This window comes from Microtus pennsylvanicus, chromosome 5 (assembly GCF_037038515.1).
Source record: "Microtus pennsylvanicus isolate mMicPen1 chromosome 5, mMicPen1.hap1, whole genome shotgun sequence".
Taxonomy (NCBI): Eukaryota; Metazoa; Chordata; class Mammalia; order Rodentia; family Cricetidae; genus Microtus; species Microtus pennsylvanicus.
Genome location: NC_134583.1, coordinates 43,315,533 through 43,341,507, shown reverse-complemented (window position 1 = coordinate 43,341,507; position 25,975 = coordinate 43,315,533). Strand labels below are relative to the sequence as shown.

The following is a 25,975-nucleotide window of genomic DNA, read 5'->3' as shown; positions in this document are numbered from 1 at the left end:
AGATCCATCATACAGATAAAGAAGTTGGGGACTGGAGAGTTGGCTCAGTGGTTAAGAGCACTGGTTGCTGTTCTAAAGCACCTGGGCTCGATTCCCAGCACTCATATGGCAGCTCATAACTTCCTGTAACTCAAAAATCTGACACCCTCACACAGACATGCATGCAGGCAAAACACCAAAACGCATAAAATAAATATAAAAAAAAGCATACACACAGGCAAAACACCAAAATGCATAAAATAAATATAAAAAAAGAAACATACACACAGGCAAAACACCAATGCACATTAAATAATAAACAAATAAATCTTAAAAAAAAAGTCTAGCAAATGGATGTGATGGTACAGGCCTGTAAATTTACCAGGAGGGAGGTAGAGGCAGGAGGACCACGCATTCAAAGATATCCTTGGTTACATGGCAAATTTAAAGCCAGCCCTGACTCTGCCTCAAAAAATAAAGAAGGATGAATGTGTCAAGATGGCAAGGTGCCTGCTGTCCAGTATGACAGCATCGGCCTGTATGGGGAATGTAAGTGTCAAGATGACAAGGTACCTGCTGTCAATATGACAGCATCGGCCTGTATGGGGAATGTAAGTGTCAAGATGGCAAGGTACCTGCTGTCAATATGACAGCATCGGCCTGTATGGAGAATGTAAGTGTCAAGATGGCAAGGTACCTGCTGTCAATATGACAGCATCGGCCTTTATGGGGAATGTAAGTGTCAAGATGGCAAGGTACCTGCTGTCAATATGACAGCATCGGCCTGTATGGAGAATGTAAGTGTCAAGATGGCAAGGTACCTGCTGTCAATATGACAGCATCGGCCTTTATGGGGAATGTAAGTGTCAAGATGACAAGGTACCTGCTGTCCAGTATGACAGCATCGGCCTGTATGGGGAAGGAGATAACCAACTCCCACAAATTGTCTTCTGACCTCCACACGAGGTAGGCACTTGCATGCGTGCAAACACGGAGATGGAAACACACACACACACACACACACACACGAATAAATAAATGTTAATTTTTTAAAAAAGCATAAAAAATTGAATGGGTAATTCGGCCTCCAATCCCAACCAGTAGGCACCCAGTGCTTCATAACTTGGCAATTGTCCATTGTGCAAGTAGCTGCTGCTGTTGATACTTTCTGCTATCTCTTGTTCTTCTGTAAATTTGCTTATATCTGGAACTTCCCTAGACAGGCTGTGACTTAAATAGCATCATTGGTGTCCACTGTGAGCCACGGTTACCATTCACTCTCCCTGTGCACATCCACATAGCACGCCCTTTCAAACAGACTTCACAAAAACACTGCAGCCTTCCGTAGCAAGGTACAAATGGGGGATAGATAAGAAGAAGAGGATAAAGAATGAGTCAAGAACAGCTCTGTGGGGCTGAAGAGATGGCTCAGCAGTAAAGAACACTGTGTGCTCTTCCAAAAGACCTGGGTTCAATTCCTGGCACCCGCATGGTGACTCATAACCACCTGTAGCTCTGATTCCAGGGAATCTGAAACCCTCTTCTGGTCTCCTAGGGGACAAAGCATGCATATGGGTACACATGCATACATGCAGGCAAAACGTCCATCCACAAAATAAATAATAAATAAAAAGAGGTTTCTATAAGATTACTTCATTGGCTTCCTGTCCCCCCCCTTTTTTTTTAGTTTTTCAAGACAGGCTTCAGTTTTAGAGTTTGTCCTGGAACTAGCTCTTGTAGACCAGGCTGGCCTTGAACTCACAGAGGCATGCGCCACCACCACCCCGCTCTTTTCTTTCTTTTAAAACAGGGATTCACTGTGTATACCAGGTGGCATGACTGGAGATGTATTCCCAGGTTGACATCAAACTCAAGCAATCCTCTGGCTTCAGCCTCTTAACACTGAGACAACAGACATGTGTCATCACTCCAGATATCACCTTATTTTTTTTAATATATAAGATTTTGGCCGGGCGGTGGTGGCGCACGCCTTTAATCCCAGCACTTGGGAGGCAGAGGCAGGCGGATCTCTGTGAGTTCGAGACCAGCCTGGTCTACAAGAGCTAGTTCCAGGACAGGCTCCAAAACCACAGAGAAACCCTGTCTCGAAAAACCAAAAAAAAAAAAAAAGATTTTGTTTATTGCCTGGTGTGGTGGTGCACACTTTTAATCCCAGCACTCAGTAGGCAGAAACAGGAGGAATTCTGTGAGTTCAAGGCCAGCCAGAGCTGTTACACAGAGAAACTCCTTGCATAAAAATTAATTTTTATGTGTATGTGTGTGTGTGTCTGAGTGTATGTGTGTGCACCTTGTTTGTGCAGGTCAAAATATGGCATTAGATCCCCTGGAACTAGAGCTGTGGGCCAACATATAGATGATGGGAACACAGCCCAGGTCCTTTGCAAGAACAGTAATCGTATTGGAGTGATTGCTCTTAACCACTGAGCCACCTCTTCAGCCCACATTGGTTCTCCCCACCTTTTATTTAGTTTTTGGCAGGCTCTCCCTTTTAGCACTGGCTGGCCTGGAACTCACTATATAGACCAGGCTGGCAGGAACTCATCGAGATGTACATACTTTTGCCTCCCCAGAACTGGGATTAAAGCACCATGACTCCTCTTAAAACACAGATCTGAAGCCGGGCGGTGGTGGCGCACGCCTTTAATCCCAGCACTCGGGAGGCAGAGGCAGGCGGATCTCTGTGAGTTTGAGACCAGCCTGGTCTACAAGAGCTAATTCCAGGACACGCTCCAAAACCACAGAGAAACCCTGTCTCAAAAAAACAAAACAAGGGCTGGAGAGATGGCTCAGTGGTTAAGAGGATTGCCTGCTCTTCCAAAGGTCCTGAGTTCAATTCCCAGCAACCACATGGTGGCTCACAACCATGTGCAATGAGGTCTGGTGCCCTCTTCTGGCCTGCAGACATACACACAGACAGAATATTGTATGCATAATAAATAAATAAATAAATATGAAAAAAAAACAAAAAAAAAACAAAAAAACACAGATCTGACCATGTCCCTTCTTTGCTGCTAATCAATTATTTAGTAACTCTCCATAGTTTTGATGAGCAGGGGCAAATTCCTTAGTGCAGTGCTCAACAGCTTTCATAACCTGGTCATCCTGTACTCCAGCAATTAGATTTTAGACCCTAGCTTTATCTCCCTCTTCCGTGGAACTTCGGTCATCTTTTCCTTATCTCTACTCCCTCTGACCATCTGCTTATCTTCCTACAGCTGTAATAATGAATACCTTCACCAAGCTTTCATTAGGACTCTGACCACAGAGTAGCAAATGAATTCCTTGTCTGTCTCCCAGTCTAATTTCCCCCACCTTTCTGGGAACTCTCTTAATTATTTTTTGAGATAGTTTCGATCTGTGGTCCAGACTGTCCTAGAAGTTACTATATAGTCTAGGCTGACCTCAAACTCACAGCACCCTCCTACCTCAGTCTCTCAAGTGTTCAGGAGCTAGTATAAGGAGGCACCCCCCACCTAAGATTGCTTGATCCTGGTGCAGGGGCAGGAATAGAGTAGGAGCGCAGGAAATATTTGATGGATTTAACTGAACTGGGGTCTAAAGAATGGATGTACTAACACAGGTCTAGAAGCACTTTAAGAATTTCAAGATAGGCCTTTTGAGAGCAATTGCTAGAGGGTGGAATGAAGGGAGGGAGTATGGTTAAGGAAGGTTAAGAGGCAGAAGAAGCAGAGACATGGGCAATGCTAGAAATCCAGGCCTAATCCTGGCCCTGCGTCACGGAAAGCTGTAGGAAAGCAAGTTCATCGTAAACTGATGATCTGTCTTTCCCAGATATCCTTGTCATGTTCAAGATATCCTCCCTGGATGGTTTTAAAGTCCACACTCTGGGGCCGAGAAAATGACTCCGTAATTAAGAGCACTGGCTGCTCTTCCAGATGACCCAGAATCAATTCCCAACACCCACATGGCAGCTCACAATCATCTGTAATTCCAGTCCTAAGGGATCTTTTAATCTCAGAATTTGGGAGGCAGCAGCAGGCGGATCTCTGTGAGTTCGAGACCAGCCTGGGCTACAGAGCAAGTTCCAGGACAGACTCCAAAGCTACACAGAGAAATCCTGCCTCAAAAAAAACCAAAATAAGGCCGGGCAGTGGTGGCGCACGCCTTTAACCCAGCACTCGGGAGGCAGAGGCAGGCGGATCTCTGGGAGTTTGAGGCCAGCCTGGCCTACAAGAGCTAGTTCCAGAACAGACACCAAAGCTACAGAGAAACCCTGTCTCGAAAAACCAAAAAAAAAAAAAAACCAAAATAAATAAATAGATAAAAATATCAAAAATTAAAAATAAACTTGCCAGGCATGGTGGAACATGCCGTTAATCTCAGTCCCCCTTCCCTTAAAAAAAAAAAAAAGGGGGCTGGAGCGATGGCTCAGAGGTTAAGAGCATTGCCTGCTCTTCCAAAGGTCCTGAGTTCAATTCCCAGCAACCACATGGTGGCTCACAACCATCTGTAGTGAGATCTGGTGCCCTCTTCTGGCCTGCAGGCATACACACAGACAGAACATTGTATACATAATTAATAAATAAATATTTAAAAAAGAAAGAAAGAAAGAAAGAAAAAGTCAGCCAAGCATGGTGGAGCACACCTTTAATCCCAGTACTTGGGCAGAGGAAGGTGGATCTCTAAGTTCAAGACTACCTTGGTGCCGGGCGATGGTGGCGCAAGCCTTTAATCCCAGCACTCGGGAGGCAGAGGCAGGCGGATCTCTGTGAGTTCGAGGCCAGCCTGGTCTACAAGAGCTAGTTCCAGGACAGGCTCCAAAACCACAGAGAAACCCTGTCTCGAAAAACCAAAAAAAAAAAAAAAAAAGACTACCTTGGTCTACAGAATGAGTTGCAGGACAGGCAAGGGTTACACAAACCCTGTCTTAGGAAAAATAAACAAATGCCAACCCTAGGGTTACCCATCTAATTCCATTACCCAGACAAACAGTAATAGAATCTTCATTGTTCTAAAGAGCTTTGGCTTTTCTGTTGCTTCTAGAATGAAGTCTTAGATTTCAATCCTGGATATGGTGAGTGCTTTGTTGACACTACCTGTGCTTCCCCTTTCAAAGTCAGGAATGTTCTACTTTACACTTCCATCCTAGTGAATTCCATTCTTCCTATAAAGGTATCTTAATAATATGACATTCTGCTAAATTAAGAATTTATATGGCAATGTCTATGGCAATCACTAAAATAATAGGTATAGGGTATAGGAAGAGAGGCCAGCATGGTCTGTACTGTGAATTCTAGCCTAGCTATGGCTACACTGCAAGGAACCATGGAGTTGCCCTGGCCTAGCTTCCTTGAGGGGCACTGTCAAGGGTTTTTCAGAGTTCATGGTTCCTGGGGCACAGTGTGCCTTCCAGTTCCTGAAAGACCAATGCACTGCCTCGGGCAGTGAAGCAGGCAGCTTTGTGTTTCTCTGTGTGTTCCTTTAGTAGTCAAGGCAGCAGGAAGGCTTCCAGTACAAACTGGTCTTAGTTGATCCAGGAAATTGCCACTCCATTCTGTTTCTGACTAAGGTGTGAAAAGTCTGATTGTTCTCAATAAAACTGTTACAGCCGCAGTTGTGCTATGGTCTCTCCAACTAGCCATACAGGTGACCTTGGCCCCATAGTAAGCATGAGCACCTACAGCTGGCGCCAGGAACAGGAACCTGAAATATGGGGATTAAAAAAAATAAAAAGGGGTGGACTTAAAGGCAAGGAATTCCTGGGAATAGTGTGCACACAAGTATAAAAAGGCAGGAGCAGCTGGGCGATGGTGGGGCACGCCTTTAATCCCAGCACTCGAGAGGCAGAGGCAGAGGCAGGTGGATCTCTGTGGGTTTGAGACCAGCCTGGTCTACAGAGCTAGTTCCAGGACAGGCTCCAAAGCCACAGAGAAACCCTGTCTCGAAAAACCAAAAAAAAAAAAAAAAAAAGGCAGGAGCAGCCACGGGAGGTAAAAAGATAAAAAGGACAGGTAGGGTTGAAGGAGCTCGCTGAAGGAATGAAGTTACTGGAGTTAGTGAACTTCAGCCTTCTTTTCCTGAAAGGTGGGATCTCTGGATCCCAGAACTTGGTCCCAGTTCGGAAGAGCAATTCAGGAAGCATTAGATGTATGCGGACCAGGAAAAAAATCAGCTTTGGAAATAAAAACAGTACTAGATAAAAATGACACAGTTAAATTTAAAAATGAAAGTGATCAGAAAAAGCAGAACTAACACTGGGAACAGAAGAAAACTTAGAACCTGTCTCTCTGTGTCCAGGTAGCGGGTATTCCTCCCCCTCTGTGCTGCTTTTGCTCCCTGCTTCCAGTTCCAAGTCATCCACTCCTAAAACCTACCCAGCAAATACAGTTCTTGATATCATCAAAACTTTTTTTTTCTTGCTCCTTTGCTTCATTTCTTTCTGAAGTTGTTAGAGGTTTCTCACCCTCCACACGAGAATTAACTCCGTTTAGGTCACGGTACAGGTCTCCCAGTAAAGAGACTTTGTATGGAGCCCAAGAGATGAGAGAAGACAGGAGCAGATTTTCTTTAACTGGTGAGTGAAATGCCTGATCATAACAACTCAGGGCAAAGAGCTAAAAATTATACACCCACTGCATTTAAAACTTTCAAGGATCTTTTTATTATTTTATTTTATTTTTAATTTTTTTCAAGACAGGATTTCTCTGTAGCTTTGGAGTCTGTCCGGGAACTCATTCTGAAGACCAGGCTAGCCTTGAACTCACAGAGATCCACCTGCCTCTGCCTCCCGAGTGCTGGGATTTAAAGGCATGTTCCACCACTGAAAGACCCTACAAACCCCCTCCTCAAAACCCGCAGCTAGCATGCTCCCAGGGGAACGTCCTGTTTGTTTTAAACAAATCTCCGGATCAGCAGCCAGCCTGCTCCGGTAAGAACATCCCATGTGCCTGAGAGAGCAGGAGATAGAGATAGGAAGACTGCAAGGCAAGATGTCAATAAGATAGGATGTCAACAAAGCAGGTTAGCTATAAGATAGGAACAGGATGATTGTTGCCAGGCATCCATGCTGAGAGAGGAAACCTTTCATGCCCCCCGCCGCATTCCGATAACCACGCTTTTGCTTCTGTAAACTTGCTTTTTGCTCTTCCCTATAAAAAGCCCGCCCTCCAGTTGGCAGGTGCGCAAGTCCTCCGAAAGACTTGCTGCCCGCAGGTATCTGTGTTTACTCAATAAACCTCTTGCTAATTGCATCCTGTGGCCTGGTCTCGGAGTGTCCTGGTTCTGGGGTCTTCATCAGAGAGGAAAGGTCCTCTCTGAGGGTCTTTCAACCACCACCCAGAAAGGATCTTTTTAAAAGACTTATTTATTTTTATGTACATTTGGTGTTTTGCCCTCATTTGAGGGTGCCAGGTCCCCTAGAACTGGAGTTGAAGACAGTTGTAAGCTGCCGTGTGGGTGCTGGCTATTGACTCTGGGTCCTATGGAAGAGTAGACAGTACACTTAACCACTAAGTTATTTTCCAGTCCTGGCTCTTTAAGGATCTTAAGCAGGTCTGTGCTCAGTATGGACCAACTTCTCTTTTTATATCGTCTCTCCTTGATTCTATTCTGGGGAAGCTTTCTTCCCTTTGACTGGAGGATCTCAGCAAAGGCTTATCTTACTAGGGGGTGAATATTTACTGAGAAAGACTGATTATTCAAAAAGATGTCAGGACCAAGCTATTAGGTATCAACAAAATATGCCAGGTGGTGGTGGAGCATGCCTTTGATCCCAGCACTCAGGAGGCAGAGGCAGGAGGATCTCTGTGAGTTTGAGGCTAGCCTGATCTACAGAGTGAGTTCCAGAAGGGGCTCCAAAGCCACACAGAGAAACCTTGTCTTAAAAACAAAACAAAACAAAAACAAACAAACAAACAAAAAAGGGACAAAAAATAAACAAAATAGCCAAGAGGTGATGTCACACAACTTTAATCCCAGCACTTGTAAGGCAAATGCAGGTGGATCTCTGTGAGTTGAGGCCAGCCTGGTCTACAGATATAGTTCCAGGATAGCCAGGATGGTTACACAGAGAAACCCTGTCTCAAAACAAACAAAAAAAAAGTGCCCCTAACTTTGAAAAGTTAGCAGGTATGTGATGTGCATTAGTGCTCATCAACAGATTACATTTCCTCCTGAGGCTATGGACAAACCAATGCATTGGCTTTACAGGCATGGCATAAGTTACCAGATTCTGGAAAAAAGACAGAGGGACTTTCCAAAATTAGACAGGGGCCTCATAAGCCATATCAAGATTTTGTTTCTCATCTTTGGCGGGTGGTTGTGGTCAATTGCCTAATGGTTGATGGCAAGGTGAAAATGATCACTGTTAAACAACTGGCATATGAAAATGCTAATGCTACATGCCAGACTGCCATCTGTCTCTTTAGAAAGAAAGAGGGGTTAGCTTTGGCTGTGGCCCTCCAAGAGCAAGCAATGCCCCAACTGTTGGCAGTTATTCAACAAGAAAAAAAATGCATAATGACAAATAGTCCAACTTTATGTCAAAAGTTTGTTGCTACTGCTTTAAGAAAAAAATAGTTTCCTCTTGTTTCTATTATACATTATAAGCATGGTATTTTGCTTTCCTTTCTTAACTTTTTCTTTTTAAAAATTAATTATTTTGAGAACATAATATAATCATATAATTACCCACCTCCCTTTCTTCCTGCCAAACTTTTCATATACCCCTCCTCACTCTCATTCAAATTCATGACTTTTTTATAATTTAAAAAATAATTGTTGTTATATACATATATGTATATACATACATATTCCTAAATACATAAATACATACTGCTCAGTTTATATAATGCTATTTGTATGCCTATTTCCAGACTGACCATTTGGTATTATATAGCCAACTGGTGTGTACTTCTCTGGGAATGACTATTTCTCCTGCTCAGCATTCCTTAAATGACTGTAGCTTTTTATTGTTTTTATTGAGTTATATATTTTTCTGCTCTTCCCTCCCTTACTTCCCCTTCCCTTCTACCCTCTCCCATGATCCCCACGTTCCCAATTTACTCAGGAGATTTTGGGTATTTTCCTTTCGACTAAAAATAATAAAATGTTAAACATTTGTTTACAAAAATAAAAATTGGGTAAACTATTAACTCATTATAAAATTAAAAATTTTCATTAACTACCTCTGATGACTTAGTAGTGTGGGAGGTCCTTCTTTCTATGTGTTGCTTTTATTGGTTAATGAATAAACTGCCTTGGCATGATAGGGTAGAACTTAGGTAGGCAGAGAAGACTAAGCTGAATGCTGGGAGGAAGAAGGCGAAGTCAGAGACATGCCATGGAGCCACGGCCAGAGTCAGGCATGTTGAAACTCTGCTGGTAAGCCACTGCCATGTGGCAATACATGAATTAATAGAAATGGGTTAAGTTAATATGTAAGAGTTAGCAAAAAAGAAGCTAGAGCTAATGGGCCAAGCAGTGATTTAATTAATACAGCTTCTGTGTGATTATTTTGGGTGTAAGCTAGCCAGAAAGAATAAGCGGCCCCTCCTCCAACAACTTAGCACTGACTTTTACTATTTTATGCTTCTGCAGAATATTAAAAAGTAGCAGTGCCATTACACACATTGCCAAGCCTTTTCAGAAATTTTACCAACAGTTTGATATACTCTACATCACAGGCATTCCTTATAACCCTCAGGGTCAATCTTTTTTTGGAAAGAGCTAATGGAAAACTTAAATGTTATTTAAAAATAAAGGAGGGGAGAAGAAAAATATGGCTATTCCTCACAATACTTTATCTTCTATTATATATACTTTCAATTTTTTAATTTGGGCAAGGATGGCCTCACTGCTGCAGAATGTTTTTGAGCCCCTCTGAAAAAATTCAAGGTCACAGTTCTTTGGAGAACTATTATGTTAGCTCAATGCAATACCCTGATCCAGTAATTCACTGGAGTCAAGCTGTTTATGTTTTTCCTCAGGGTGCTGAAAAGTCAGTGTGGGTACCTGAGGAAGAAGGAGGAGAACAGGGCAAAGGTGCTGTCGAACCAAGAAGAGAACCTACCTTCCAATGACAGCAAGTCTTAGGGGACAAGTGTGACTGCAAAATTACTGTTTTTGCTATGCTGTCTCTGTTGAACACATCTGAATGCTGAGCTGCTCTGGGCTTATGGACCTGATGATCCCCTTGTGTTTTACTTTGTTAATTGGGAAAAGAATAACATTCTTGTCTATGTCAATGACTCTGAGACCTTGGGTGCCCCCAAGGCTAGTCATATTGTTCCCTAAGCAGAGATGGTCACATGATAATTTAAGTATTGATGTTCAGGCCTTGCATGATAAAATTAATAACCATTCGACATTCAAAGTAAGATGAATTGCTCTCCTCCATTGCTGTACAAAACCTGGCCAAGATTTTTGGTCATTATTTTTCTCTCTCTAAATGGACTTCTAAACTATGGTCCGTAGAAATGTCCCCGGGGAAGCTTTTGCTGGCTAACTGGGAAACATTAGTCTTTTTTTTTTTTTATAAATAAATGATGTTTATTTATCATGTATATGGTATTCCGCCTCCATATATCCCTGCAGGCCAGAAGAGGGCACCGGACCTCATTAGAGATAGTTGTGAACCACCATATGGTTGCTGGTAATTGAACTCGGGCCCTTCTGGAAGAGCAAACAGTGCTCTTAACTTCTGAGTCATCTCTCCAGCCCGAAACATTATAGTCTTAAGATTGAGCTGCTACTCCATGTATGCTTTAAATACTAAGTTGCACACCCTAAAGTTAAAGGTTATAAAAGGGGGAATTGCAGGGAACCGTGGCGCTAGCCTGGCTTAGCTTCCTTGAGAGGCGTGCGTCTAGGGTTTTTAGGTTAGAGTCCATGGCTCCTGGGGCACAGTGTGCCTTCCAGTTCTGAGAGGCAGTGGAGCTTTCAGGCCGCTGGGTTTCTCAGGTGACTTTGGCCTGGTAAATAAGTGTGGCACTTATACTACACAGTGAGAAAAAAAAAAAGAATTTTTTTTGTTTTGTTTTTGTTTTTCGAGACAGGGTTTCTCTGTGGCTTTGGAGCCTGTCCTGGAACTATCTCTGTAGACCAGGCTGGTCTCGAACTCAGAGAGATCCGCCTGCCTCTACCTCCCGAGTGCTGGGATTAAAGGCGTGCGCCACCATTGCCCGGCAAAAAATGAATTTTTAAAAAAGATTTATTTACTGGTATTTTGCTGATTTCTACATGTATCATGTGCATGTCCACAGAGGTCAGAAGAGGGTATCAGATTCCTTGGAACTGGAGTCAGCAGACAATTGTGGTCTGTCATCATGAAGGTTCTGGGAACTGAACCTGGACCTCTGCAAGAGTAACAAGCACTCTTAACCACTGAACCATCTTTCTGTCCCCAAAATGTAAACAAAAAAAAAATTAGGACTGGCAAATGGTTCAGCAGGTAAAAACATTTGCTGTGCAAACCTGATACCCTGAGTGCAGAGCCCCAGAACCCATACAAAGGACAGGGGAGACTGCTGCAGGCTGGTCTCTGTGTACCATGGCATGGATATGTCTACACACCCCCCCCAAAAAAATAGTATTAAAAAATGAGACAATTGGACTGGAGAAATCACTCAGTGGTTAAGAGCACATTACTGTTCTTACAGACTAAGTTCAGTTTCCAGTAACTATGTAGGGAGGCTCACAAACACCTGCAACACTCACAGACAGGGTTTCTCTGTGTAGCCCTAGCTGTCCTAGAACTCTCTCTGTAGGCCAGGCTGGTCTCAAACTCAGAGATCTTGCTTCTTGAGTGCAAACAAATATTTTTTAAAAAACAAAAAAGGGATTAAAAATCAACACATAAAAGTATAAATAAAACTCAAATGCGCCAATAAATATAAAACACTTGGTGAGGAGTAAATACAGAGTTGCCATGTTCTGTACCTAGGTATACACACAGGAGATTTGAAACATGTCTACAGAAAGCTTGAGTACAAATGTTCACAGCAGCATTAGCCAGAATGGTTAAAATGTAAATCCCAAGTGTCCACAAACTAAGTCATAGACCGAAGATGGAACACCTGTACAAATGTTCACAGCAGCATTAGCCAGAATGGTTAAAATGTAAATCCCAAGTGTCCACAAACTAAGTCATAGACCGAAGATGGAACACCTGTACAAAGGGATTTAAAAAAAAGATTTGTCGCCGGGCGGTGGTGGCGCACGCCTTTAATCCCAGCACTCGGGAGGCAGAGGCAGGCGGATCTCTGTGAGTTCGAGACCAGCCTGGTCTACAGAGCTAGTTCCAGGACAGGCTCCAAAGCCACAGAGAAACCCTGTCTCGAAAAATCAAAAAAAAAAAAAAAAAAAGATTTGTCATGTATACAGTGTTCTGTCTGCAGGCCAGAAGAGGGCACCAGATCTCATTATAGATGGTTGTGAGCCACCATGTAGTTGCTGGGAATTGAACTCAGGATCTCTGGAAGAGCAGCCAGTGCTCTTAACCTCTGAGCCATATCTCCAGTTCCACCATTAAACATTTTTATCTTTATGTGCATTAATATTTTGCCATGTGTGTCAGGTCCCCTGAAACTGAAGTTGCAGACAGGTATGAGCTCTCATGTGGGTGCTGGGAATTAAACCTGTATCCTTTGGAAGAACAGTTGGTGCTCTTAATTGCTAAGCCATCTCTCCAGTTCCGAATGGGGTACTACATATTGTTGTAATAAGAGTGGCGCAGCTGCATCCCCAGCACCCCGGCCGCCTGCTAGCTTATGCCTCGAAATAATTACACGGACACTGTATTCTTTTAAACACTGCTTGGCCCATTAGCTCTAGCCCTTACTGGCTAATTCTGATATCCCGATCAACCCATCTCTAATAAACTGTGTAGCACCGGTCTTACCGGGAAAGATTCAGCATGTCTGACCTGGCGGCTTGCTTCCTCACGTGCGTCTGCCCGGGAGAGGGGAGCATGGCATCTCTGAGCTCACTTCCTCTTCCTCCCAGCATTCTGTTCTGTTTACTCCACCCACCTATGTTCTAACCTATCAGGGCAAGCAGTTTCTTTATTTAATTAACCAATGACCTTCCTCCATCAACATATAGTGATATTCATTTGTATTTTTAATACATAAAACTTGCCTGAAATTCAGAGAGTAAAACAGCCTTAGTGACCAGGCAGTGGTGACACACACCTTTAATCCCAATAGCCACACTAGTTCGTTACAGAAATCGGGCAGTAATGGTGCACCCCTTTAATTCTAGCACTAGAGAGGAATATAAGATGGGAGGAGACAGCTCTCACAGTCTCATCCTGAGATTCCTGGAGGCAGGATAGAGGTAAGAGCCAAGCTGGCCGTTTTGTTTTTCTGACTTTCAGGCTGAACTCCAATTTCTGTCTCTGTGTTTTTATTAATCGTGCTATAGATACATGTTATCCATGCAGGTGAACCTTGAAAACAGTATCCTAAGAGAAAGCACCAGACACAAAAGTCCTAGATTTGATTCCATTTACATTTAACTATAATAAACCAATCTATGTTTATGTGGTGCTGGGGAAGGAATAGAAGGCTTTGCACGTGGCAGGCAAGCACTCTATCAACTGAGCTACAGCCCCAACACCATTTCGTTTTTAAGATGCTTCTAATTCCCGTACTACCAAGGACATTGAAGATTCATTTAAAATTCCTAGCCCATCTCGTTTCGGTTGTATACTGATGTTCTAGGAGGTGGTGGAGCGGTAGTGTGCACTCTCTTTTTCTGAGGACACACCCTGCTATTCTGTGAGACTTCAATCACTAGACGGGTCTGGTTTCTAGAACATGCCCATTCCTCTGCCTTTAGCTAGGTCCTAGGATGAAATAGACACCAAAAGTATGAAAATGCAGCTTTGACCAAGACCAGGGGAGAGAGGAGGCAAAGAATAGAAAAATAACATACAAAGTAACAAGATCCTGACCAGGGGACCGCCCAAACATCACAACTTGCTGAGGTTAGCAAATGTGTCCTGGAGAAGCGGGACATTTGCACCAAGTCACCCAGAACAGGTACAGGTTTTGAAAGAGGCAAAAGGTCCAAGAATCCCTCCTTGGGATCAAGCCCTAAAACAGACCATTGCTCAGATCTTAGAGATTCAGAGGAGGGAAGGATATGCGAGGACTGGCTTGCCCTGTTAAGAAAAGTGGGACTGAGGGTCTCGGAGCGGCCCCAGACAAGCCATGTGGACCGAGAGGTATCCTGAAAGGGTTCTCCAGCTCCGAAGGGCCAGCTGGGTGGCCAGAGAGCCGTCCCTTCATTGGCCGCAGACTGGGGATAAAGAAGGGTAGAACAGTTACCATGTCATCTTTGGGCCTTCCCTCTGATTGGCCGGAACTTCCGTAGCCCGAGTCTCCGCGCTCCAAGGAATGGGGCGGGGCCTAGACGCAACGTCACTGCTGTTTGGTCCTCACCCTCCTAGCCACTCCCCAGTCTTCTTCGAGGGGCTGTGTGACGTCACGACCCTCTCAGCCAACCGTCGCGGCAGAGAGGGCGGGACTCCACGTCCCTCCCATCGTCCCTCCTTTTCTTCCTTTCCCCCTCCATCCCAGTCCTCACGCCCCTCCTCTTCCCCTCCGCTTCCTCAGAGACCGCCTTCAGTTCGGATTCAAAAGGCTCGTCGCCCAATGAGTAATGGGGCGGGCTTCGAGTGGCGGCCCGGCCTGCCAATGCGCGGCCGGCTAGGGCGGAGCGCCCGGGGTGGTCTCTGAGGGCGGGCGGCGTGTGACGCAGTCGGGCCTCTGCGCGCTGCGCCTAGAGCGGCGGTCGGTGGCGGCGGTTTCCTGGCGGCCGCGCGCTGCTCTGTGAGCGGCGGGTGGCAGACGGACCTGGGTCCTCACCCCAGACGCACCGCGGTAAGTCGGGGACGCCGCTGGGACCGGGCGGGCGGGTCTCCCCCTCTGGACCGGCATCTGCGCGGGACGCCCCGGGCCCTCTCCGTCGGCAGTCTCGTGCCGGGCGCGCTCCTTCGGGCCTGCGTGAGGGGGCGGGGCCCGCGGCCCTGCGGCTTGGCTCGGGAGGCCCTGGGAGGGAATGCACACGCGTGGGGCGTAGGCCAGGGGGTCTCGGGTGGCAGCCCACGCCGAGTGAACCTCGTTGTCTCCGGTGCTACTCATTCATTCGCCCGGCAGAGGTGAGGCAGGCCTTGCAGGGATGGTGCCTTGGGGACTCGGTGAGGTTCCCCCATCATTTCCTTGACCACTCTAGAGGACGCGTTTTGTTTAGGGTTAACCAGAGGATTGAGTGAGTCGGAAGTGCGTTAGCTTTTTACTACCATGCCTGGCCATTAGAGGTCTGGTCAGCCGAATGAAGGTTCTTTTCTGTTCTGCCGCATGTTCCGTATAAACCGAGGTCAGAAGGATTGGATTTCTGAATTACTGCAGCCACAAGATGTCAGCAATTATTTGTCAATTCTCAACTCTGTATCACGTTCAGAGTTTTGTAGGTGGGAGGTAGAATAAGAGGACTCAGGAATGTCTGATGTCTTGACCCAAGTCTAGATATTTTTATACTATTCCATCCTCCCTGTATGTTCAGTCTCCCATTAATGGCTAGTCTATTTGGTAGGGGAAAGGACATGGACATTTGGATATTTGACATAGTTTTCATAACATTTCCAGTTTTATTGTTGCCATGTTTGCTTATAAATAATAAGATAATAGAACTTTATTAGTATACCCTGGTGTAGACTTTTACTTTTTTTTTTGGATACAAGATCTCACTTGTATCACTTGTTCAGGAATTTACTATGTAGACCAGGCTTGCCACGAAATGAAAGATATCACCTGCCTCTACCTCCCCAGTTGCTGGGATTAAAAGCGTTTGCCGTAACACCCAGCCCTAGCATAGACTTCTGAGAACTAAACTTAAAAATTAGTTAGGACAGACAGGCTCAAGGATGCACGCCTTTCATTCCAGTGCTTGAGAGGCAAAGGCAGCTAGCTCTCTGAATTGAAGTCTAGCCTGGTCTACATACTTAGTTCCAGGACAACCAGGATTGCATATTGAGACCCTGCCTCAAAACAAACAAACAAACAAAACCCAAGTGTTGAGAGAGTGAGTCAAATCAATATAGATATGGTGGTGCAAGCCTGAATTGTCACCAGTCATGGAAGTTGAGGGTGGAGAACAAGAGCCCAGGAGTTTGAGGCTAGGCTGGACAACATAAAAGATTCATCTCAATTAAAAACTGGTGAGGGTTGGAGAGTGGGCTCAGTAGTGAAGAGCACTGTTCTTGGAGGACTGGTGTTCTATTCCCAGCATCTACATGACTGCTACAACTTGGTAAACTCCAGTCTTGGGAACAAGCTCTTCTGGCCTTGGAGCACCAGGCACCCGTGTGGTGCACACACATACACACATGCAAAATACTTGTACATATAAAGTAATAAAAGAATTGAAATGAAAAATAAAATAAATCAGGCTGGGCATATTGGAGGTACTCGGAACTACTTTGATAAATTACTTTTGATATTTAAAGATATGATGGGATTAGTTGTCATTTTGATCTGAACACATCTACAGCTTGTAGCTTTGATGATTAAAAACAAGTAATGCATAAGAGCAGAAGAGAACTGTGGTCTAAAGTTAAAGTTGTGACCTGGTGTCTTTTGTACCATTTTATCAGTTTGGATATCACGACCTGGGAAGTTCTTCCTGGCATGCTCTCTCATGTGTTGTAGGCTATGTAACAGCCTTCCTCCTTTCCCTATTAGATACTAACACCACCTTCCAAAGTTGTAACTGTCAAGAAGGTCAAGAGATTATCAAAATTGTCCCAGCATTTCAGGAAAACTATACCCTTACTTTGCTTGTCAATTCATAAATTGTCTACTGACTGCCTACCCCCCGCTTTTTTCTCGAGACAAGATTCTTGGTGTGTACCCTTCTATCTAATCCTCTGTAGCTTTGGAGCCAGTCCTGGAACTAGCTCTTTGTAGGACCAGGCTGGCCTCGAACTCACAAAGATCCACTTGTCTCTGCTTTCCAATTGCTGAGATTAAAGGTGTGCGCCATCAGCACCTGGCCGTATGATGTCTTAATCCTTTAAGCCCAGCACTTTAGAGGCAGAGGCAAGCATATTAAGGCCAGCAAGAGCTAAATATTAAGACCCTATCTGAAAAATTAAGTACAAATTAAACATAGTAATAGCCCAGTGGGAAAGCTGACTTAATAAAAGAGTATTGGATATAATAGTCATCTTTTAGGTTCCAACAGTTGACAAGGTACTTAAAGTTTGTGAGAAATAAAGTAGCTAAGAAAGAAGGGAGGGTTTTGTTTTTGTTTTTTTGTTTGTTTGTTTGTTTTTGCGGAGTTGGTTGTGGGTTTGAGACAGGATTTCCCTGTTTAGACTTGGCTGTCCTGGAACTCACTCTGTAGACTAGACCGATATTTGTATTCTCTATTTACACTGTACTCAAATCTCGTTAAAGGTTGGTTATGCTATAGATTTGGAAACCATATCATTAAATTTATATGCTGTTATACTGTTCATCTTGTATGCCATATCTCATGCATGATTTTATAGCATCACTATTGGTGATTTGGAAATTGTTGGTTCACTAAGTTATGAATGTTGACAGATTAAACAATACAGTTGTTAATATATTCATACAACTCTGTATCTCTCTTTTAGAAGGGTGTGATGGCACAGGCCTTCAGTTACAGCCCTGGGGAGTTTGAGGTCACCATCTGGAGTTCTAGGACAGCCAGGGTGAGACCCTCTGTCAAAACAACAAAATTTGGAAGCTGGCAATGTAGATTAGTTAGTGGAGTGTTTGCCTAGTGCAAACAAAGCCCTGGATTCCATCCCCAGTACTTTATGAACCAGACCTGGTGACATAGGCCTATAATCCCAGCATTTGGGAGGTGAAGGCAGGAAGATCAAAGTTGTTTTGGTTTACTTTTCTGTTGCTGTAATGAATACCATGACTAAAAGTGGCTTGGGGGAGGCAAAAGTTACTTCATTTCGTACTTCCAAGTCACAAACCCATCAATGAGAGAATTTAAGGCAGGAACTGAAACAGAAACCATGCAGAAGTGCTGTTACTGGGTGACTGACTGGCTCCCGCTCAGCTTGCTTTCATATAGCCCAGACCCTCGCTCCTTCGTAGAGATGCTGCTAAGTAGGGTGACATCTTCTATCAATTATCAGTGAAGACATTTTCTCACAGACCTGGCCAGAGGCCAGTCTAGTCTGGGCAGTTCCTCAGTTGAGGTTCTCTTTCCAGGTGATTTTAGGTTGTGTCAAGTTGACAGTAGAAACTTTACAGAAATAGAAGGTCTTCCTTGGTAACATATCCACTTTGAGACCCAGTCTAGGATATGGGAAACCCTGTCTATTTTAAAATAAATAAATAAATAATAGGGGGCCTGGAGAGATGGCTCAGTGGTTAAAAGCACTGGCTGCTCTTCCAGATGATGCGGGTTCAATTCCCAGCACTCACTCATGACTCAACAACCATCTGTGACTCCAGTTTCAGGGAATGCAGTGCCCTCTGGCCTCCACCTGCACCAGGAACAGAAGTGGTGCATGGACATAACATACATGCAGGCAAACAAGTACTTTGTTAAAAAAGGGGGGGGAGCAGGAGACATGGGTCTGTCATTAAGATCACTTGGACTGCTCTTGCAGAGGACTAGGGTTTGAATCCCAGTACCCACACGTAGAGGTTAATGACCACCTGTAACTACAATTCTTGGGAATTTGATACTTTCTGTGGGCACTGGGCACATGCAGGCAGAACACCCATACACATAAAAATAAATACAAATTTTTTGTTCGTTTGTTTGTTTTTTTCGAGACAGGGTTTCTCTGTAGCTTTGGAGCCTGTCCCGGAACTTGCTCTGTAGACCAGGCTGGTCTTGAACTCACAGAGCCTGCCTCTGCCTCCCGAGTGCTGGGATTAAAGGCGTACGCCACCATCACCCAGCTAATAAATACAAAATTTAAAAGGAATGTGGCAGCTGACAAACTTTTTTTTTAAATTTTTAAGTGATTTATTTATTTTTATTTTATGTATGTTGGCATTGTACCTGCATGTTTGTCTGTGTGAGGGTGTCAAATCTTGAAATTACAGACAGTTGTGAGCTGCCATGTGGGCGCTGGGAATTGAACCCAGGTCCTCTGGAAGAACAGCCAGTGCTTATCCGCTGAACCACCTCTCCAGTCCCCAGCGGACAAACTCTTAGATAAGTTTTAAAAATTCTAGATTTTGCTTCATTTTTTTTTTTTCTAGACTGGGTTTCTCTCTGTAACCTTGGCTGTCTTGAAACTCACTTTGTAAACCAGACTGTTCTCGAACTCAGAGATCTGCCTGCCTCAAAGGCGTGGTCCACCAAGCCCAGTTTTGCTTCAAGGCTTAACCATGTTTATCATTTTTGTTGTTCTTTTTTTTTTGTTTTGTTTGTTGAAATTTAAAAAAAGAGCTCTCCAAAGTAATAACAGAAGTGTTTTTCCTTGAGTCAGTCTTCAGAATACATAAGTGCTTTGGAATACTTCTCACTGAATTTCAAAGAATAATCACAGAGTATTAAAAAATGTTGAAAATTAACATTCTAAATACTTTTTACTGATTCATTTGGGCAGTCTTAAGTGACTTTTTTTTTGGTACTGGGTAGCAGGGAAGAATTCAGTATCTGTTCATTCATTTTGGGGCCATTACCTTAATTGATGCTCAGGTTCCAGTTTTTTGTTTTGTTGTACTGGGGATTGAACCTAGGGCCGAGGTAACCGCCTGCTTTTTATTTCACAGACCAGCTTCTGCTTGTCTTTTTTTTTTTTTAATTAGTTTAAATCAGCTAAAGATGTTTAAAATTGGTGAAGAGGAGAATTGAGTCTGAATTGGGGCTGCCTGATTGTGAAGGAATCAGTGTATTCTCCAGTAATATTTCTATCACCATCATTATTTAACACTTAGTCTTCCTTTGATATAATGGTTGCCAGAATCTGCACATTCGACCCACCCTCTTGTCAGGGCTCAGCAGATCCCTTTGTGCAGGTGTATCTGTGCATGTTTGCCTGGAGGCCAGAAGTTTGTTTTTGCTTTTTGTTTTTTTTTCAAGACAAGGTTTCTCTGTGCAGCTTTGGAGCCTGTCCTGGAACTCACTTTATAGACCAGGCTGGCCTCCAACTCGCAGAGATCCGCCTGGCCCATAAGTTTTTCTTAATAACATAACACCCTTCCCTTTCTATTTTTTTTAAAAGGACTGAAGTATTTTTTTAAATCTATTTATTATGTACACAATATTCTGTGTCTATGCCTGCAGGCCACAAGAGGGCATTACAGATGGTTGTGAGCCACCATGTGGTTGCTGGGAATTAAACACAGGACTTTTGGTAGAACAGGCGAAGCTCTTAACCTCTGGGCCATCTCTCCAGCCCCCCTTCCCTTTCTTTCTATCTATCTATCTATCTATCTATCTATCTATCTATCTATCTATCTATCTATCTATCTATCTATCTATCTATCTATCTATCTATCTATCTATCTAGTTTTTTATTTTGAAACAGGATTCTCTGTGTAGTCCTGGCTACCCTGGAGCTCACTCCAAAGACCAGGATGGCCTTGGATTTATAGAGATCTGCCCACCTCTGCCTGAAATTAAAGGTGTGTACTACCACACCCAACATTTTTTTTCTTTCTTTGAGACAGTCTCACTAGTTGTTTTTGCTGACCTGAAAGTTCCTCTGTAGAGCAGGCTGGATTTACCTACTTGTCTGTGCCTCTTAAGTAGGAGGATTATAGGGTGTGCCACCATGCCTGCAGGGCCTTACATCCTTTTTTTTCCCCCCCTACCTTTTTTTTCGGGACAGGTTTTCTCACTGAATCTGGAGTTTACAGTTCAGTTAGACTTTATGCTCTTTCAGAGTACCTGAGTTCTGTTGCTGGCGCCCCAGTCAGGTAGCTTACAACTGTTTGTACCTCCACCTGCAAACTGGCCCTACACACTCTTCTCACACAGATCTACACAGATGTTGTATAGACACACATACATAAATAAGCAAAAGAAATCTTTGCTGGTCGCAGTATAGCCTCTTAATTTCAGAATTTGAGGCCTACCATCATATGAGTCTCTGAGTTCCAAGCTACTTGGTCTACATAGTGAGACCCTGTCTTTTTTTTTTTTTTGGTTTTCGAGACAAGGTTTCTCTGTGGCTTTGGAGCCTGTCCTGGAACTAGCTCTGTAGACCAGGCTGGTCTCGAACTCACAGAGATCCGCCTGCCTCTGCCTCCCAAGTGCTGGGATTAAAGGCGTGCACCACCATCACCCGGCTGAGACCCTGTCTTTAAAAGAAGCAGGAGCAGCTGACTCTGGAGCTTGGTTTAATGTCTTAGTACTTTTGATACAGAGGTAAAATTAATGAATTCTAGGCTAACCCCCAAAATGGAGTACAGTATTAGGTGATTAAGATTAGGTACTTAGTTCTTTCTGGAAATACCTAGCCTCCTTTCCTGTCTCTTGTCTCATACAAGACAAAAAGTAGATAGTGTTTCCAGGTATGTAATCCCAGTACTTAGGAAGAGTGCTGTGAGTCCCAGGCCAGCCTGGGTTACAGAGTGACAGAGTGAGAGCTTACTGAGACCTTGTTTCAAACAAACAGAACCATACTCTTTTTATTCAGTTTAACTGTGGATAGTGATTTTTTTTTGTCCTCGAACTCCCTCTATAGCAAAGGGAGTTGGGTTAAACTCACAGATCTGTCTGTCTCTGCAAGTGCTTGGATTAAAGGCATGTGCCACTACCTCTCAGCTTTATCTTTATTTTTATGTATTGATTATTTTTCTTTTATTTTTATATATTATTTTTCTTTTTACTAGTAAAAGAGAATTGAACTTAGGACTCTTTCTGACTAGGCAAGCACTCTGCCCTAAGCTATATATATATATATATATATATATATATATATATATATATATATATATATATATATATATATATTTTGGCTTTTCAAGACAGGGTTTCTCTGTAGCTTTGGTGCCTATCCCGGAACTAGCTCTTGTAGACCAGGCTGGCCTCGAACTCCCAGAGATCCGCCTGCCTCTGCCTCCCGAGTGCTGGGATTAAAGGCGTGCGCCACCACCACCCGGCCTCCTAAACTGTATTTTTAAGTATTGTGGTATCCTGGTGAAGGTGTCAACCAATCCTATGAAAATTAAAAAGCTAAAATTATCTGCCCTGTATTTAGCTGGAACCAAGAATCTTAGCATTGGCCTTGGATTTAGGCTGTCACAGGAAGAGAGTGTGATCACAGATGAGGTAAGTCTTCAGTGGAGGCAGTTCTGAAAAAGACTGACAGCTGAAGGCTATCTTGGAGTATAGCAAGCAGCTGGTACAACAAATCTTATACAGTCCTAAATGAAAGTCTGCATAATTTGGTCTTTCACAGTGTCCAGGCTGGGAAGTAAGGGTCAAGGTAGATATGTGTCAAGAATTTCTTTTGTGCTATGGATGTCTAGAAGAATATCATTGCTAGATGGAATTAACATAGGCTTATAAAAGGTAGCAGACTGAAGTTTATAGAGTGAATTAGGAAAACGGATGAAGAGCAGAGTTGTCTATATTCTTTAGTTTTTGTTTTGTGATTGGGCCTCGGCCTAGGCTGGCCGCAAGCTCACTTGAGTAGCTAAGGTTGAAGCTGAACTGATTCTCTTTCTTTCACTTCTCTAGTGCTGGGATTATAGGTGAGCACCAGTTTACCCAGTTTGTCGTTCTTCAGTTTCTTTGGTTATGACAGATTGTGAGGTTTTCTCTGATCTTAATTTGTTTCAGTGTAATTTTGTTTCTATTGTGGCTCGTTTTGACATAAGACCTGTGTTATGGAGGATGCCTTAAATTTTTGATCCTTCTAAATCTATATGCTGGGATTACAGACATGTGCTACTGTTCTTCATTTATGCTGGGGATCAAACCCAGGGTTTTGTGCTTGTTCGGCAAGTACCCTTGCCAACTGAGCTAAATTCCTAGCCTCTGTTGTGATAATTTTAAAGAAAAGATTTTATTCAGCGCGGTAAATGAGAATCAACCAAGTTCAGTCTTGTCAGAACTGAAGAAGTTGAGTGGGTATTCTGATTTACACCTTTAATTCCAGCATTTAGGAGGCAGATGTAGGCGGATCTCTTGGCCAGTCAGGAATACAGAGTGAAACCCTATCTCCAAATCTCCAAAATGAAAAGCTGGGTTGCATTTGAATGAGATGCTTTGTTCATGGATTAAAAGTATTTGTTGCCTTCATTCTTCTGTTCTTAGGTCTGAAGCAGTTGAATTTCTTTAATATGCTATAGTATGGTTTTGCTTGTTGTCTGTTACTTTCCTGTGATTGAACGTGTCTTTGGAAAGTTAGATAGGTTAAACTTGAGCTCTACTTCTTTGACCTTGTAAAATTTAGTAAAACCTGATTCTTTTTTTTTTCTAATCTGCAAAATAGAGGTGATAAAAAGCAGTGATAGCTAAGACCAACATTCTTTCATTGTTGTTGAGATAAAAAATGTAAATGAATTTGTAGATGTTAGTATTTTCCAGGGTATTATTACTTAAAATCCCTTTGTGAAATGAGTGTATAGTGTATTAGGGTAAGATTATTAATAGTAAAATGGTGATGATTGGGAGCTGTAGAACTTAAGGTGTATAGAGTCAAATTACAATTAAAATGCGCACATTACAATTAATGTGATCTGTAAGGGTACATTTCACAGAGGAAAATTTGTTAAGTTTAAAGAGTGACATGTTCCCAGCACTTGGGAGGCAGAGGCAGGAGGATCTCTGTGAGTTCGAGGCCAGCCTGGTCTACAAAGGAAGTTCCAGGACAGGCTCCAAAGCTACAGAGAAACCCTGTCTCGAAAAAAAACCAAAAAAATAAAATAAAATAAAGAGTGACATGTCCCTTGAATAGATGTCAGATTTACATGAACACATCTGTTGAAATGAATAAGAAAAGAAAGTACCTGGCTGCTGAATGAGGTTGTGCACCCTCTTAATCCTGACACTCAAGAGTCAGAGGCATACCCCGCAACTGACAAAGGTCTGATCTCCAAAATATATAAAGAACTCAAGAAACTAGACGGTAAAAGGCTAATCAACCCAATTATAAAATGGGGCACTGAGCTGAACAGAGAATTCTCAACAGAAGAAGTTCAAATGGCCAAAAGACACTTAAGGTCATGCTCAACCTCCTTAGCAGTCAGTGAAATGCAAATCAAAACAACTTTGAGATATCATTTTACACCTGTCAGAATGGCTAAAATCAAAAACACCAATGATAGCCTTTGCTGGAGAGGTTGTGGAGGAAGGGGTACACTCATCCATTGCTGGTGGGAATGCAAACTTGTGCAACCACTTTGGAAATCCATGTGGTGGTTTCTCAGGAAATTCGGGATCAACCTACCCCTGGACCCAGCAATACCACTTTTGGGAATATACCCAAGAGATGCCCTATCATATGACAAAAGCATTTGTTCAACTATGTTCATAGCAGCATTATTTGTAATAGTCAGCACCTGGAAACAACCTAGATACCCTTCAATGGAAGAATGGATGAAGAAAGTATGGAATATATACATATTAGAGTATTACTCAGCAGTAAAAAACAATGACTTCTTGAATTTTGCATACAAATGGATGGAAATAGAAAACACTATCCTTAGTGAGGTAAGCCAGACCCAAAAAGAGGAACATGGGATGTACTCACTCATATTTGGTTTCTAGCCATAAATAAAGGACATTGAGCCTATAATTCGTGATCCTAGAGAAGCTAAATAAGAAGGTGAACCCAGAGAAAAACATATAGGCATCCTCCTGAATATTAACTTTCATCAGGCGATGAAAGGAGACAGAGACAGAGACCCACATTGGAGCACCAGGCAGAAATCTCAAGGTCCAAATTAGGAGCAGAAGGAGAGAGAGCACGAGCAAGGAACTCAGGACCGCGAGGGGTACACCCACACACTGAGACAATGGGGTTGTTCTATTGGAAACTCACCAAGGCCAGCTGGACTGGGTCTGAAAAAGCATGGGATAAAACCGGACTCGCTGAACAATGAGGACTACTGAGATCTCAAGAACAATGACAATGGGTTTTGGATTTTACTGCACGTACTTGCTTTGGGGGAGCCTAGGCAGTTTGGATGCTCACCTTACTAGACCTGGATAGAGGTGGGTGGTCCTTGGACTTCCCACAAGGCAGGGAACCCTGACTGCTCTTTGGGCTGACAAGGGAGGGGGACTTGATGGGGGAGGGGGAGGGAAATGGGAGGCGGTGGTGGGGAGGAGGCAGAAATCCTTAATAAATAAATAAATTTAAAAAATATGAAAATAATTAAAAAATATATTCATAGTTCTAATTGGGGAACTTACAAGAATTACTAGATCCATCTATTGTTAGTCTACTTTTTCCACTGCCACATTCTATGTCTGATGATAACCTTATAATCGGTTTGAAAACATTGTGCTGTGTTCAGAAAACAAATAACAAAGGAATACTCAGAAATTCTGATTATGGAAGAAAACAAGGACTTCTGGGAAATCAAAAAAAAAAAAAGAGTCAGAGGCAGGTGGATCTCTGAGTTTGAAGATAGCCTGTTCTACAGAGTGAGTTCCAGGACAGCCAGGGCGACACAGAGAAAACTTTTCTCAAAACAAAACAAAAAGATAGACAGTGTGGCGGTCCCACTGCAGCCAGTTTCAGTTCCTGAGATGGGGAAAGGGGGCAAAGAAGTGTCTGATCACCAGATGAGTTTCATACAAACTCCTGAATAGCTCAAGCACTCTTCATACTTCAAAAACAAGTCTGTTTTTCCTATCCTCAAGCATTAATCTAAGCAGAAACAAATACTATTTTGCCTTAAAAAAAAACTTGTAAACCAAAGGTGACAGTGCTCAGCATTTTGTTAACTTGGCTAAATATCAAGCCAGACAGATCCTGTTCTTACAGCTAAAATGTGATAAATACAGGCACATTTTCTCAAAAACAACAGTATTGTTAAAA

General features: G+C 43.1%; 2 protein-coding genes across 12 annotated transcripts in view; one reads left to right on the top strand and one right to left on the bottom strand.

Annotated features, from left to right (window-relative positions):
* The window catches only part of Pgap2 (post-GPI attachment to proteins 2), a 31,770-nt gene extending 17,392 nt beyond the window's left edge, over positions 1–14,378 (bottom strand). The window contains exon 1 of the mRNA XM_075971687.1: positions 14,292–14,378. The gene's annotated coding sequence lies outside the window, so the exon portion shown is untranslated. The remainder of the gene's footprint in view (positions 1–14,291) is intronic.
* A 322-nt stretch (positions 14,379–14,700) lies between these two features.
* Positions 14,701–25,975, top strand: part of Nup98 (nucleoporin 98 and 96 precursor) — a 94,415-nt gene continuing 83,140 nt past the window's right edge. For 4 of the 11 annotated variants that reach the window (XM_075971703.1, XM_075971706.1, XM_075971697.1 and 1 more), the window contains exon 1: positions 14,718–14,846. The gene's annotated coding sequence lies outside the window, so the exon portion shown is untranslated. Of the gene's footprint in view, positions 14,847–14,977; positions 15,125–25,975 lie in introns of those variants that run through there. The other 7 variants (XM_075971705.1, XM_075971704.1, XM_075971701.1 and 4 more) reach the window with 5 other exon arrangements.